Here is an 11,996-nt window from a genome sequence, read left to right on the forward strand (position 1 = left end):
AGTGTCCCTGATTTCTTAGAGTTGGCAAGTAAATATATAGCACATCACAGGATGGCAGGTGGTATGTAGAAAGTTACGACAGAGTCAGGGGAAAGGGTAAGTCAGCAGGACGTCATCATTTTATTTAGGGGACACAGGGAAGGCACCCCTGAAAAAGTGATGACAGTCCAAAGACCTGGAGGAAGTGAGGAAGCAGGTCATGTGATTCCCTGGGAGGAAGAGCATTCCAGTTTAAAGGAACAGCACATCCAACAGCCCTGGGGGTGAGGGAGTAGCGCTTGGTGGGTTCCTGGACATCAAGGAATCAGGAATCCTGTGGTAAGTGGCAGGGCCTCATCCCAGGTTTTGGCACGTAGCACTCATTGAAAGGTGCTTGATGTCCCCATCTCTATTTTTTCCACAACCTGTGAGGGAGGTGGGGATATCCCTATGATGCAGATGAAGGACCTGAAGCTCAGAGAAGTGACCTACTGCATCATGGGAGACAGGGGGCTTGAGCCCCACAGCTAGAGGGAGGATGCCATCCACATGGAATGTCAGCCAACCAGCCAGTATAAATTATAAATTATACTACAGGAACCATGGCCATCATAACATCTCTACTTTTGATGAAGGCCAGGACTTCAGGAATGAGAAAGGAATTGGGGTGGAAGAGAGAGGGGAAAAGGGGGAACTGTGAGGAAAAACAATCTGACTGGGAGGGGACACTGAGGACTTCTGGGATGATGACGGGCCCTGAACTTTATGGTCGTTTCCTGAATGTGCAACTTATTAATTGTAATTAAAAGTTACATCTATGTTTTATACCCTCTCAGGGATAAAAGCCCACAAGTGAAATAAAGTGCAGCGAGAAGTGGGAGCAGCATGACTGTCTGTGACTCCCACACAGTCTCTTGCCCTACCCACCGCCATCTCCTGGCCTAGACCCTGAAGTGTAGGTGGCCTACTTCCTTCAGAATTTCCCTGGGCTCTTGGTCTTGTATTCAAGCCTGGAAGCTGCAGAGGCTTTCCCAGCCCTGTTTGTGGAGATCGTCTTGTGGGGAATCATTGATCCTGTGTCTCCTGACACCAACCATGGAACAGGGACAGCTATCTGTCATGGGATGGGCAGGACCTCTCCGTTTTGTCCTCAGATGTTGGGATGTATTTGTCTTTGGGCCTCATTCACACCTTCAATAGCCGAAGACACATGCGCTTTGGAGCCTGGCAGACCTCAGTTGATAGCCTGAAACTCCAAGCGCTGGTTGTGTGACCTTGAGCAAGACACCTGTGCTCTCAGTTCCCCATTTATAAAAGGGGGCTATAGCCCACTGGGCTGAGTAGGTGTGGGCCCTGGGGAAAACATATGACCCTTGCCTGAGCCCACGTTTGATGATCTAGTGGTTGAGGCAGTGCTGCTGGGTGGGCAGGGGCAGGGACTGGAGTGACACAGGCCAGGACCAGACTGCCCCCCTGCCACACAGTGGGCGAGTGACTTTAGCTCTCTGTGCCCTCTCTGCTTATCTGTCATTGGGTTAATAGCTTCCACTCCTTGCAGGGTTATGTGAGGAAGAAAGGAGACAACTCGTCAGTGACCAAGTGTAGCACCTGGCACAGAGCAAGACTGAGTGCATGCTCACTTTTACCATCCTCGCTAGAATAGGTTCTAGGGATTAATGGACGAGGACATGTTGGGGAGGGGGGGTCATTACTCTGCTTACCACATACACTCTCCCTTGGCAAGCCTTTATGGTAACTGTCCCCACACTGAGACCACAGGGGTGTAGAGATGGGACTTACTCTCCAAGGGAGCAAGATGCCCGCCCTGTAGAAGAGAAAAACAGACTGATTCCTGTTAGACTATTGTGATGGTTAATTTTTGGCATCAACTTGACTGGTTTAAGGAATACCCAAGTCGCTGGCAAAGCATTATTTCTGGATATGCCTGTGAGAGTGTTTCCAGGCATTTGAATCAGTGGACTGAGTAAGGAAGATCTGCCCTCAGCCGGTGTGAGCAGGCATCATCAGATCCCTTGAGGGCTCAGGTAGAACATGAAGGCAGAAGGCAGGCAAACTTACTTTCTCTTCTGGAGTAGGAACACCCATCTTCTCCTGTCCTTGGACATCAGAACTCCAGGTTTTGATGTCCAAGGACAGGAGACCTTCAAACTCTAGGACTTACATCACTGGTTCCCCTGGTTCTAGGACTTCAAGTCCTAGATCTTCAAACTCTAGGACTTACATCACTGGTTCCCCTGGTTCTCCAGCTTTTGAACTCAAATGGAATTAGACCACTGGCTTCCCTGGGTCTCCAGCTTGCAGACAGCAGATCATGGGACTTCTCAGCCCCCATAATCACACGAGCCAATTTCCATAATAAGTCTCCTCTTACATAGCTACATCTGTAGATATATACCCTGTTGGTTCTGTTTCTCCAGAGAACTCTGACTAATATGTGACTATCTTATAACAATACCATCAACATTTACCTCACAATTGCACTGTGCTAGGCACCAGCTGACCACTTAACATAAATCATGCTTTTCTCTGTCCACCAGAATACCCGTGGGTCTTCGATGGGCAAGGACAGTATATGAACCTTCCCCAACCCAGGTTCCTCAACCGAGTGGTGGCTGCTCAACAAAAAAGAAGTCAATGATTAAATGATGGGATTCTAGGCATTAGACAGGGGGAGATGTTTGGGTGAGTGTAGATAAGCAGGAGACAACAGGTGGGTTCTTAACACAGTGAACGTCTCACCAAGCGTTTATTAAGCCCTGACTGTCTTCAGAGCTCTACGGGAAGTGCTGGAGATGCAAGACTGGGTTCCGGTTGTCCTGGGGGAGCACACCTGCACTCAGGGCATCAGAGATGGGCCAGCGTGTGTGCGTCCCCCAGGTGGATGCAGCTCACCAGCTGGGCACACGACAGCCTCAGTCCCTGATTCCACAGCCTTGTTGCTGGTTATGCCCGTGGGCAGATGGCCCTGTCCTAGTCCAGGTCTCCTGGTGGGGGATAGAGCCAGGGAGATGTCTATGCTCCTTCAGTCTGCATGAAGACCTCTGGCAACTGTAGAGCCCCACACGCGACCCTCCCCATGCCCTGTAAAGCTGAATTCGGCACTGAGAAGGCAGGGGCAGTTCTACTCCCCAGGGATGGGGAGGATGAGAGTAAGGAACAGCTGGGAAATTGGTGTCCCTGTATCAGCTCTTCATCTGTGCCACGTACCCCTATCCTGCCTCTGGCACAACACTTTAAACCCCTTCCCAGTCTCCTTCATCTACCTCTGATTCACTCACTCACTCACTCACTCGCAAAGGATCTACAGGTGCCCTGTTCAGGGCAAAGGACCTAGAGGAAGCCAGGTGTCCACAGGGCCTCCTGACTGCATTTGCTCAGGAGGCCGAAGCAGTGCTGTTCAGGGCAGATAGGATAGGATGTCACCAAGCGGTCCGTGGAGGTTGTGGGATGCCTGGCCCTAGTGGCCTCTAGCACTCCTGTGAGCAGCACAGGCCCATCCTCCTGTTTCACCTGGGCAGACACCCCCTCTCCACACTGAGCAGTGGCTCCTCAGCACAGGAGCAGCTGGGGCCTTAGTCAAAGCGGGAGTCCCCTTGGAGGACGGCATGGCTCCCCTCAAACCTAGAATGTATCTCCACTATCATTGCCCAGAAATGGCCTCTGATGGCAGAACCTGGGGTCTTCCTTCCCCCTGGAAGAGGTGCCTGACCCAGGGTCCTGAGGGAGGGGCTAACTCACTACCCTAAATCTCATCCTGCCCACACTTCCTTTCATTCTCTCTGTCTCACTCATGAGACTCGGTGGTACATCACTGTGGCTCTGTTCTAACATGTGTCCTGTACGGGGTGACTTTTTGCATGTCGCTAAGGCAAGATGTCATTCCAGGGTCTGTGTCCATATTTGACCTTTTAGGAGGTCCGTGGCACAGGTTGTGAGGTCTCTGAGCTGCTTCCAGTCTTCGTCCAGGCCACGAGGTCTCTGACCTGGGCCTTGTGTCCAGAGAGAAGAGTTCCCTGGGCTGGTTAAGGGTCTTTCTCCCAGTGTTGTGATGTATCTGATCCGTTTTAGGTGCTGTGTATAGAATGCAAGTTATCAGTGCAGTTCTCCTTCTGTATTTAAAGAAGTAGAGCTTGAGCTGTCCTGAGGGTCTGTCAAGGAAGTGACATATTTGAGTCCCTTAGGGCTCCATATCCCATAAGAGGAGGTGGCTGTGACCCCTTGAGGGCTTCGCCTCCTGGTGTGACCTCTCTGGCCTGGTTGCAAATTTGCATCCCAGGGATTGGGGTTGCTGACGTTTTGAGGGGTTTACTGTGTCTCAGGTTGCAAATTCTGGGCTGTGTGTGTTTGTGTACCCCACACTGAGGTGTCTTTCGTGTGTGCTGCACATTAACGTGTGCCCAAGGTCTCTGTCTTCCCTGTCCCAGTCCTCTCAGCTGTTTATGTGTGTGCTTCCCAGGCTGTGTGCTCTAAGATTTTGTGGGCTTCTGGGTCCAGGGTTTGAGGACTGCAAGGTAATTGGGCTACTGTGTCACAGGTTCTGAAGTTAATAAAATGCATGTGGGCATTCTAGAATCTGATGTCTCTGATCTCGTTCATTGGATTCCTCTGAGGAGTTTGAGTTCTGTGAATTGTTCAATGCTGTGTCTACAGTCTTGACACGTAGAAGCTTGCTCTTTCCTGAGTTGGTTTTCGGATTCCATTTGTTGTTGGGGGCATTTTGGTTTTGTGACAGCCAGTGTGAGGTCCCAGAAGTATTTGGGAGTCTTGGTCCAGGGTAGGATGTTTCAGAACTGCGTCCCACAGTGAGGTCTGGTCTGTCTTTGGTTCTACGTGTCAGGAATTGAAATGGCTAAGATATTTGGGGGGATTATCTCAAGATGAGAAGACATCACAGAGCAAAGTTTCAGGCATGAGCTGCTTGTGACCTCCTTCTGATGTTTCAGTCTGACAACTGTCCAGAAAGACAGTGTGAGACTGTCCTGAATTGAATGTCTTGAGAATTTGTCCACTCCAGCTCCCCACATCCCAGCTTCGCCATCACTCTCCCCCAGGGCAGGAATCATGCCACTGTCACAGGGTTTCCCTCAACCCTGCCTGTAAAAATCTCATCGTGGGGAAGAATTTATCCTGCACCTCTGACAAAAGACTCAGAGCAGGGATCCCCTCTCTCGGGATCAGCGCCCACCCATCTTGTCCTCCATTGTGTGGTCTGTGTGCTGCCAGACCTCACTGACAGCCAGAAAATAACCTGGAAGTGACTTCCAGGTTGCAGCTCTACAGAACACACACTTCCAAGCCTGGATCCCCTCTGCCCTGGTGGGATGGTAGGAGATTCTAACTCTTTGGATCACCTGTCCAAACCTTAACTTGACCTTCACATGATGCGGTTCTAAAGAACTGCATCTCAGCCGTTTCCCCAAGTCACACACATTCTCTGAAAGCAGAATTCAGGGCTGGGGTGGGAGGGGATGCAGGTGAACCCAATCTCCAGCTAGGGAAAACATATGCACCCGAGACTGTCTCAGTTGGAATGTAGGAGCAATGTGTGCAGACCATTCAGTAGAAATGTGTTTGAGCTGAGCAATTAACCTATCCCATCTCCAAGAAACACATGCATGCCTTCTATTACCTTGTGAGGACCTTTGTGACGCACTCTGCACCACAAGGCAAGGATTCAGAGTGAGAAAAAGCATTGTTCCTTTTCTGGAAACATACAACCGGAGACAAGCCAGACAGGTGTGTAACTTCCCTTGCCCTTCCATAAATTGCACACGTTGGGCTCACCTGGCATGTGGAGTTGAGTTTTTCTGCCACCGCTGGGCTGGTGTTTTAAGCTGCTTTCAATAGAGCAGGAAGCTTTGTCCTCCCTACTAAGCGCTGTTTTGTAATACACCCTTTATCTGATGTAAACCAACCCCTTTCTTCATTTTCATGTGTTCCCAAGCCTGGGAAGGCTCAACGCCTCTGCAGCAAGGCTGTCAGGCAAGAGCACCCCTGTCTCCCCAGTGCTGGGAAAACATCCTTCTCGTTGACATGTTAGCTCTTCAGAAACTCTCCTTCCTGCCTGAGCCCTGCTGTGGTCATGGTCATGGCCCCGCTGGTCAGTTCTTTGGCCAGGTGAAGCCTGGGACACCTCCTACCCTGAGGCGGGCAGGGGAAAGGGAGGTCACTCCCCAAGGGAACACATCAGAGCATTTCTAGCTTCTCCTGAAATGTTCTCTAAAATGCAGTAAGGGACATATCAAATGTTGATGAGTTAGTTCAGAACCCTTTACATCAAAGCATGCTGAGCCAATGCTTGGTAACAGACATGGAAATCATCCTGCAGGGAGGTGAGTGGCAGGAAGTAGGATGTCGACCACAATGGGAGCAAGTCAGCTGAAACACTGGGCGTGTGTGTGTAGGAGGAGGGGTACACTGGTACCTTTCTCCTCCTTTTTGAAAGAGGATGTTTTAAAAAATAAAAAGCTTACAAGTGAAAATAACTGGAGGAAAAAGCAGCTATACACACAACGAGACTGAAGCATTTCACACTGGCCTAATCAAATTAATCACAAACATTGATCAATCGCTGAAGTGTTTTCGTAAATTGCTACAATTTGTTTTCAGTAGTTGAACATATCAAGAAATAACTTGAAGCTCCAAAGTAAAGCCACAATAGTGAACAAATCTCAATACCTGAAAACTGTTTGGGTTTAAAATCAAGCTCAAAGTCGAGGCCCTCTCATTCAGATCACAGCAGTTGAGGGGCAGCAGTTGTGCCTGACACCAATGCAGCTTCGGCCAGAAGGGGACTATGCCTGAGCACTCCAAAGGCTCCATCACATGGGGGAGAACCAGACCCTGCTCGAGGATTTGGCATAGACACATCAGTGAACCTAATCAACTGAAAGCCCTTCCCTGGATCTCACATTGCTCCAAGGGTAAGCCATAGGTGGCAGACAATAAATGCTCCATGTGGTAATTTAATAAACTGGACAGTACAGTAGAAGGTGATGCCGGCAGTGCAAAGAAAGAAACATGTAGATCGTGGTAACAGACTCGGGAATGCAGGGAGGAACTGGGTGAGCCTCAGATGAAACTGTTAAACAAAGCAACCTGGGGAGGCTACATTGAGAAGGTGACATTTTGACAAAGTCGTGAATGGGGTGAAGAGTCAGCCAATTATTTCAGATAATGTGGGGACAGGGCTTTCCAGACAGAGGGGACAGCTGGGAAGAGCCTGCTGGCACAGCAAAGACACTATTACAAGGATGTCAGTGCAGCTGGAAGCAGGAGTGAGGGCTGAACGGGGATGGGAAGTGACAGGGATAGGATCCTGCTGTACCGACTAAGTTTCTGGTCGGTCAGCCAGACCAAAAAGGACACCCAAGGGGCACAGATACTGAGGGCAGGTCTGTGTGGCACAGCCAAGTTCAGGCAAAGCAGGGACGCAGGGGAAGAGCAGTCTGAGAACAAGATAGTTTGGGCAAATAGCCAGGAAATCCAGGTGAGGCTGACAGATGCCACCTGGACTTGACTCAACCTCTTCATCTGGTCTTCACGTCCTGGTCTCCTGTGCATCTGTGCTGAAGCCACAGAACCACATATTCAATTAGCAGGCCTGAATTCATTAAAACATCTTCCCAGGGAACAGATCCTTGGGGGTGGAGAGGAGGGGCTGCTAGGTGCACTGGCCACTGGGACTTGGGAAAATTTTTTTTTTTTTTTTTTTTGAGATAGCGTCTCACTCAGTCACCCTGAGGAGAGTGCTGTGGCATCACAGCTCACAGCAACCTCAAACTCTTGGGCTCAAGAGATCCTCTTGCCGCGGCCTCCCGAACAGCTGGGACTACGGCACCCAACACCACGCCTGGCTAATTTTCCTATTTTTAGTTGAGATTGGGGTCTCGCTCTTGCTCAGGCTGGTCTGGAACTCCTGAGTTCAAGAAATCCACCTGCCTCGGCCTCCCAGGGTGCTAGGATTACAGGCATGAGCCACCGTGCCTGGCTTGGGACTCGGGAAACTTTTGATGACTGACCACTACGGTTCCACTGGGAAGCTAGAGCTGAGCCTGACAGTGGAACAGATTGGCCAAGATGTTACCTAAAGAATGTTGTAGCCTCCTTTATTGTGAGTTCTGGAATTAGGGATGGGATAAAAGATACAATCCTCCTCCCTCACCCAAATGGAAGAGAATGTGACTACAGAGATGCCCTCTGTTCACTCCGTTCTCCTCTATCTAATTTCTACGCAGAAAAAACTGCTGCAATAACAGCTGCCCATTACTGACCAGCACCATGGCTCAAGGTCCTTCATTCACCCAACAGACACATCCCAAGAGCCAAATGGACACTGGGTCTCTACATACCGGATGTGGGTGGGGGATGCAGGGACGCACCAGGCTATCTCCTTGTGGGCAGATGACCCCCGCACTGCCCACAGTGTTGGGGAGGAGAGCAATGGCAGATCTCAACTCACAGTATCTTCAAAACACAGAGGGGAGCAACTTACTCCTCGCCTGAGGGGTCCATGTGAGAGAGGGTCTGGTCAGGACAGATTTCTCTGCCGTGGGGAGGGGAGGTTTGTGCAGTAGACCCTTTGATTATTCACACTTTGCACTTGAGAGCGCTGAGAACAAAGAACTCAACACAAGAGGAGCCTGGTTTCCATCTTTGGTTTTTGGAGTCTGATCAACTCCAGAGCCGTGTTGCAGCCACTAAAAACACTCTGCCTGGCTCTGTTTGTCTCCAGATTCACATTATCTGTTAAACGGAGTGAGGCTTATGGAGACATAATTTGGGGTTTGGATTGCAAAAGTCTCTTTCATGTGGCAAAGTACCTCTTCCAGAGTAGCCCTAGAAGTGAAAGTCCCGCTGGGCTGCAAACTCTGAGGCAAGCCTTTCACACCAGGGGAATCCAGGGAAGTTCCTCGGATGGTAGACACAGAGCATTTTAGGATCTTTCCAGGTGGCTCTGGCGGGCAATTCACAGGTGGACACAGTGTTGGAACGATGCTATCCCATCATGGGACAATACCTGCATCTCGGCAAGGGGAACTTAAGCAAAGTTTGTCGTGAACAATGTGTCAGTGGAGTGGACAAAGGTCTGGCTGTAGAGTCAAAGAGATTCCCCAGTACAGCCTTTTCAGTATCAGCTACCTGACCTCTTTCGGTTTGGGTCCTTGTCTGTAGACGGGGAGTCTGACACTTAACCTCTCCGAGTCTTTGGGAAATAAGAAGTGTACATGCGCGGTACACAGTAAGTCCTCAGTAGCCAGGCTCCAGAAAGAGCCATTCACACAGTGCCATGTGTTAGGAACACATCAGTATGGAGGCAAGCACCCCAGGGTCCCAGAAAACCCTGCCCTCAGATTGTATTTCCCATTCATTGGCCCTTTTGGGGAATCTCAATGAATCTCTATCACGTGTCCTTCAGTAAAAATAGGGGACCCGGTGTGCCTTTTCATCTAGGTAGGTAAAATGGAAATGGTTCTCCTTAACCTGAGGTCTGAAGGTGAGCAGGCAGCAGGCAGAGGAGGAAAAAAGAAGTGCAAGCCAGACAGGTGTGAGGTTGTAGACATCAGAGAGACAGAGAAAGAGAGGACATGGTGTGGGCCATCTGACGAACAGAAAGAGGTTTAGATCGTCTGGAACGCTGAGTGTGAGGAGCAGCATCAGGAGGCATCTGCCACGGGTGAGGCATTTTAGGGTAGGTCAGGCCAGATGCGCCTAGTCCAAGAGGCCAGGCATTATCCTAAGGGCAGCAGGGAGGTCCTGCAGGATTTGGGCAGGGGAGAGATGACCCCACTAGGAGTTATGAAAGGTCCCTCAGGCACTGGGACAGAGAATGTGTGAGAAGGGGTCAAGGCAGGCAGCAAGACTAGCTACGATGGCCCTGGCAGTCATCAAGGAAAGAGATGAGGGTTTGAGTGGACTAGGGAACTTGCTGTTCTAATGGAGAGAAATAAATGTAAAGGCCTTATTTAGCCATGAGAGGTCGAAGTGGCCAGGTGTGGTGATTGTGGGGGTGATGACAGAAAGACGGCAATCAGGATGGCTTTAAAGGTCTCCGGCCTAAGCTATTAGGTAGAAGGTGGTGCTTTACACTGAGTTAGTGACCACTGGAGGAGGGACAGGTGTGCAGAGAATGGGGGTGGATGGGTACAGCTTGGGACATGTAGATTATTAGTTATTCTGGGACTCGAGCACCTTAAAACCTGAGTGACTTTGGGGAGCTGACCTAACTACCCTCTCTGTGCCCAAGAAACTTCATCTGTTAAGAGGAGAATGACAATAAATATTAGGAATAATGACTAATTTGTTGCATTTGTTCAGTAGAGGAAAATGTTCTTTTCAATATAGGAGAGTGGTGGTTTTCCTGTCAGGTTCTCCCAGATAAAATGGGAAATTGTCTACTTATTCATGTTATCAGCTTGATTTTACATACCTGCTCTTGAGCACTTTCACTGTTCAGCAGGCATCGCCAGTGCTAGAAAAAAATAAGTAAATAAATTCAACGTATTAATCACACGCGTGTATTATCACGTGCAGTATGACAGCCCATCAGCCTCTCTTTTGAAGAAACCCTCCACTCCTCAAATACACTCATCTACCTCTTGTAGCCTATCTCTCCCTCCAGAGGGTGGGGTAGGGCCTTTGGGACCCTGGGTCTCTAACACTCTTCTCTCTGAAGTCACCTCCACTGGCCAGGGAGTTGTCTTGGATCCTTTGAGTACAGTCTGCCTTCCGGGTGGCAGTTGGCTCAGGATGTCTGCAGTTTAGGAGACATGACTGAGCCGGATGTGTGAATCTGGAAATGACAGGTGGGTGGCTGTATAGCAGCGGGGGTGTTGAAGACACCCGGATTTGAATCAAGCCTCCACTATTTATTCCTTGTGTGACTTTGGGCACTCTCTGGCTCAGATACGTCACTTGTAAAGTGAGGATGATGATACTATTCTGGGGTAATGTTTTTAACGAAAAAATTTTCATTTAGACCACAAAAAATATTAAGTTTTAAAAACTGTAACGTGCTGTTCGTGAATCGGTTACTTCCACAGGAAAAGGAGAATCTCTCTACTTATTCCTGCATGTGCCTTTGACAGGCATGAAAGATGCCTTGCTTATTTTTACCTTGTGCAGACAATGAGGAACTTCACCTGATAACTGAAATAAGCCACGGTAAATAAGGGCTGACCAAAAAGGATTACTCTTCTTCGTGTGACTTAGATAGAGGCTGCCGTCTGGCCACTCTGTGCCAGGACACTCCTGAGACTCCCAGAGGACAGGACACCCCACCCCCACCCCCGACCCGTCCACTTCTTGTTCTTTGTCTCATGAATGATCCATCATATCATGGAGATGGGAAGTTTGTCTTCCTGAAAGTAGCTACCCACAGAGATAAACATTCTCTGTTCGGCTGACTGAGACTTCCCCGGATACCAAAGCACCCTCCTCCGTAGACATCCCCGCTAAAACTTGTCTACGCCTTCCTATGAAAGTAACAGGCAAAAGCACCCCGCCCAGACTCTGTGATCGCCCTAATGCGGTAGCCTGAATAAGTTCGATTTCTTGGCATGTTTGATCTCTTTCTTTATGGGTTGCCCACGCACAGACCATCCGTAAATACACTAATTCAAAGAGCTGGGGCCACTTCTCACGTGTGCACTGAATGCCAGAACTCTCAGCCAGTCACCAGAGAAGTGGGCCTCCTCTGATCACTCTAGCCGGTTCCCACCCCCCTCGCCTGTGAAGTCACCTCCGACGCCTGTAATTTCTTCCCACGGCCCCAGGAAGCATTCGTCGCGTCCAGGAACCAGGCTCCCGGGAGGGCCGACCTCTACGCCTTCTCTCGGGAGAGCTGAGCCGGGCCTGGCCGGCCTGGGTCGCCACAATTCACCAGGCCGCCCACGCAGAGACGCCCACAACCCTCTCTCTCCCGGGGCGCCCTGCGGCCCGCGGCAGCCAATCGAACTCCCCGTTTCTCTCAGGCGTCCCCATCCCTGTGACGTCAG

At 50.0% G+C, this 11,996-nt stretch overlaps 1 long non-coding RNA gene across 3 annotated transcripts; it reads right to left on the minus strand.

The window, feature by feature from the left end:
* Positions 1–6,947: 6,947 nt before the first annotated feature.
* Positions 6,948–11,929, minus strand: LOC128577756 (uncharacterized). Of its 3 annotated transcripts, none has more exons than XR_008377622.1 (3): positions 11,741–11,929; positions 8,352–10,471; positions 6,948–7,568 (listed from the first exon to the last, which is right to left on the minus strand). It is a non-coding gene; the product is annotated as an uncharacterized LOC128577756 (long non-coding RNA). The 3 variants fall into 3 exon arrangements; XR_008377623.1 differs by having other exon boundaries at positions 6,948–9,039; positions 10,430–10,471; positions 11,741–11,928; XR_008377621.1 differs by having other exon boundaries at positions 6,948–10,471; positions 11,741–11,919.
* Between the last annotated feature and the right edge of the window lie 67 nt (positions 11,930–11,996).

The sequence above is a fragment of the Nycticebus coucang genome, chromosome X (genome assembly GCF_027406575.1).
Source record: "Nycticebus coucang isolate mNycCou1 chromosome X, mNycCou1.pri, whole genome shotgun sequence".
Classification (NCBI taxonomy): domain Eukaryota; kingdom Metazoa; phylum Chordata; class Mammalia; order Primates; family Lorisidae; genus Nycticebus; species Nycticebus coucang.